This window comes from Cebus imitator, unplaced genomic scaffold (assembly GCF_001604975.1).
Source record: "Cebus imitator isolate Cc_AM_T3 unplaced genomic scaffold, Cebus_imitator-1.0 Scaffold44, whole genome shotgun sequence".
NCBI lineage: Eukaryota > Metazoa > Chordata > Mammalia > Primates > Cebidae > Cebus > Cebus imitator.
The window spans coordinates 6,078,636-6,083,069 of NW_016107359.1; positions in this window are offsets into that span (position 1 = coordinate 6,078,636).

Here is a 4,434-nt window from a genome sequence, read left to right on the forward strand (position 1 = left end):
ATTATATCAATTAAATGGCCTTTCAAGAACAAGAACATTTTTTATTAACCATGCCAGTGTGCTCCTCAACATTTTTGCATTATTTCTTCTCTTCTGACCCTGTTGTTGAAGTTCAGTATAATTTCTTTTGAGCCCAAAGCCATCTCATTTCTTTCTGTCTATAAGATCTCTGCCTCATCTTAAATGAGATCCCTTCATTTTCTTTTTTACTTAAACTATCTCTAGGATCATTTCTAGGTGATTTTTACATTTATAATTCACACAAATCTTTTATTTACTGCTCATTGTTATGAAATCAAATCATAAGCACTTACTTTCCTTGGCACATGATTTATTCTCTAGCACTGAGGAAAAAAGGCAAGTCTTGGATTGCACAACAGCTTAAAGTTATAGCCATAGCAAACTGAGTTCTGATCAGTGGGGTCTGGATGTTGGTGTGAATCTTGGTTAGTGATTTGGTAAGATCTGAAAAGTGTAAATAAACGAGGTCACTGTCCTGTTGGACCTCAGCCTACAAGATGCTAATGGAGGCCCTAATGTATAAATGACTCTTAATTAATGTAGTACCTAATATTCCTATAATTTTTTGTTTAGAAAATGAGAAAAATATGTTTCATCATAGATTTAAAACTTTCCTTTTTTCTTTTTTTTTTTTGAGATGGAATCTTACTTGTCACCAGGCTGGAGTGCAGTGGTGTGATCTTAGCTCACTGCAACATCCACCTCTTGGGTTCAAGTGATTCTCCTGCATCAGCCTCTTGAGTAGCTGGGAGTACAGGCATGCGCCACCACACCCAGCTAATTTTTGATGTTTTGTTGGCCAGGATGGTCTCGATCTCTTGACCTCATGATCTGGCTGCCTTGGCCTCCCAGAGTACTGGGATTATAGGTGTGGGCCACGGTGCCTGGCTAAAACTTTCAAAAGAAATGAAGAGTGGGATGAGAAAGAAAGAATATTCTTTGCATATTCTGACATTTCTTTCTTTTTCTCACCCCAGTTTTCAATGGTAATCATAATTATTATTTGTAGTAGCAGTACTATTTTATATAAAGATCCAGATGCAATTGAAGTCTAATTTAGTATTATGAAAGAGGCATCACAGATATTTCTGTCCCATAACAAGAAAGTTTCATTGCATATGGAATATGTGTGGTGATTTGACTCCCTCTGTAACCAATTTTGGATCTTTAAAGGCAAATAATATTGGCAAGAAATGCAAATGTCACATGTGGCCGAGACACATAGCTGAACAGTCTGTGGGGTGTGTCCAATGAGGAGATGCTATTGGGCAGTGAACAGCTCAGCTCCCGGCTGCGTGTCCCAGTCCCATTGTGCCTAGGTGGGGCTATGTGACTAGTTTTCACCAATGGAGTATGAAGAGGAGTGACATCCAAACCAGTGTGATTAAGAAACGGGTGAGCCTTGGCACCCCACAGTGTCTTTCACTGTCTACCAGCTGAGTGAAGAGCACCCCATGGCCTAAGATGGAAGAAGAGATCAAATGGAAGGCACCCAACCGAGAAGACATTCACTGATTCTGATGTGAGAAGTATCTGTTTGCAAGCCAGACACAGTGGCGGGGGCTCTTTCCTGTAATCCCAGCACTTTGGGAGGCTGAGGTGGGCGGATCACCTGAGGTGGGCAGATCACCTGAGGTAGGAGTTCGAGACCAGCCTGCCCAACATGGCAAAACCCTGTCTTTACTAAAAACATACAAAAATTAGCTGGGCGCGGTGGCACACACCTGTAATCCCAGCTACTTGGGAGGCTGATGCACGAGAATCACTTGGACCAGGGAGGCGAAGGTTGCAGTGAGCTGAGATCGTGCCACTGCACTCCAGCCTGGGTGACAGAGTGAGACTCCATCTCAAGAAAAAAAAAAAAAAATTCGGACGCAGCAGCTAGCATTTATTAATACTTTGATAAATGTAATATGAAAAATATCCTATTCTGGTTTTGGGATACTCAGCACAAATCACGTGCAGTGTAGTCAACAGTAGGAAGAATCAAACTGAATACATCCTTACTGTGTGCCTTTTTCTAATCTTAACACTTGGAAAATACTCTAAAATAATTCATTTATTTCTAGTTTAATCGATTGTCTTTCTAACTGACAGTATTGTCTGAAAGGCTTTTATGAGCCCTTTGAAAGGCTGTTTATTTTAAAAGTTTTTTGTATAGTGGGTCATCCAAGGGTGTGCGTATCATTTATGTATAATAATATACAGCATGTGATTCAAATGTATGATGAGCAAGGGTTTGCATGGGGCCATGTGTTGGCATTCATGAGTTGGATATTGTACACCACAATGTATTATGATATACTTGTCGTGAGACAATTAAAACTGTTCACATGTCGTAAGAACTAGAAATGACGGTACACTGGATATCAACACTTGATAAGGACAAGATTATATGTGTCCCAACATTCTAGTCTTCACCATCATTTAGCATGGACATTTTTCTTTCTCTCCTTACTCTTTCCTTCTCTCATACAATTCCATGGAGACTTGACAATAGTTCAAGTTCTACAATGTCTCAATGAAAATGTGACATGATTGTATAAATTAAGATCATAATTGTCATCTTACTTAACCATCATTCAAATATGCAATAGTCCTGAAGGCTTTGAGGGGTTTGGGATATATTTTAAAATACTACATCAGGAAAGTTTTACTGTTGATCATAGGTGGAAATATCATATTTATAACTCAATTGCAATTCCATCATTACTTTGGGGACACAAAGTCCTCCAGGGAGAGTCAAGCATTTGCATGATGCATTCCAATGCTCAGTTACGTGTTTGTAACTTTGTTTTAACCAAGAGATGTGTAAAATCACAAATGACTGGGCAGCTCCCTATTGGATGCAACTGAGAAACCTTAGGAATTCCATTTTTCCACTTATTAAAATTTAATGCTTTAATATCAATAGAGGCTATGAACTAGGTTCTTGCTAAGATTTTCAGATGAGAATCTGAAAATGGGCCAGAGTTAGCCAGTAACTAGCAATATTTAAAAATTGGACAATTCTTTCCTTTTAAAAAATCTGTATCCTGTATCCCTTTCTCTCTCAAAATTATGTTCCTTTTACACCCTTTCTTGGTGACTAGTTTTTACATTTTTGTGAAGGTCTATTTTCCGTTGTCTCAGAGGAAAGCAATTGATGCCTAAGTTCACGGCTTCCTCTTCTACTGTCACTCTCTATGATCACCTCTTATCTGAATTAGTGCAAAAGCCCTCGTACCTGGTTTCCCTAAATCCAACCTTCCTACTTCCTCATTTGTTCCCCAGGCTGCAACCATAATGATATTCCAGAAATACAGATCTGTTCATGTTTCTCCCTACTTAGAACCTTTTAATGTCTTCCCATTGCTTTCAGAATAAAATTTAAAGTCCCTAACAAGGTGGATAGGATTTGGATTTGAGGTCTGGCTTGTTATTTATGGCTGTGTGACTTGACCTAGTTACATCTCAGTTTCATTTCACCATTGATTCTCATTATTTGTGGTAGTCATGCTCTGGAAATTTTCCATAAACACTAAATTAGCAAATATTGAATCATTGCTCCTTGGGAAAATACAGGGCTAGGTTCCTGTGAGCCTCTGGTTACACCACTTTTGTCAACAGATCAATATATAACCTTGTTTTATATGTGTTTCTGTAACACCTTCTTAAGTATACATTGTCGATTCATTAACATTGAACTCCTGGGTAACAGAATAATAACATATGCTTAAATGAATCTAACACTCATATTTTCTCCATAAAGTACATTACAGTTTCCTTGCACTTAGAAACACTAGATAACATTTCCGTACCATGCTTGGGAGCCATTTTAAATGGTGAAATCAACAAAGCACAAAACTCCAAAAAGCATGGCACTTTCAAATAGACTGTGAAAAGGATACTTGTTCATAGTTCGGGAGCTGAAACAAGAAGGCACAGAGTCACCGTGTTTGGCCTCAGTCTGGAACGGAAGTGCACATTGGGTGACTCAAAATATTCGTGTCTACCAGCCCTCATCCCCTGCTGCATATGTCTGGAAATGACTGAAAAGATGCAGTGAGTACTGATTTGGGAGTTAAAGTAAATTGATAGAGTAGGTGAATTTTCAGATCTCGATCTGTGGATAGTAGATGAACTGTACATAAAAGGGATGTGTTGCTAGCAGACACTCTGGGTTTTCTACCCTCCATGTCCAGCTTGCACTTTGTTTGCCAACTGTTTTGTGTATAGCCATGTGCTCAGAGAGCCCCATCCCCTGCTAAACCATAATCAGCTCCAACGTTCATGAGGACCCCCATTCCCTTTGCAAGTGAAAAGTTTAGGGAAGGGCGCGAGACCCAGTCTAGCTAATGAGGGATGGGGTGGAGGTGAGAGAGATTTTCTTGCTGATGAAAATACACACCAGAAGAGATACCCTTCTTCTTC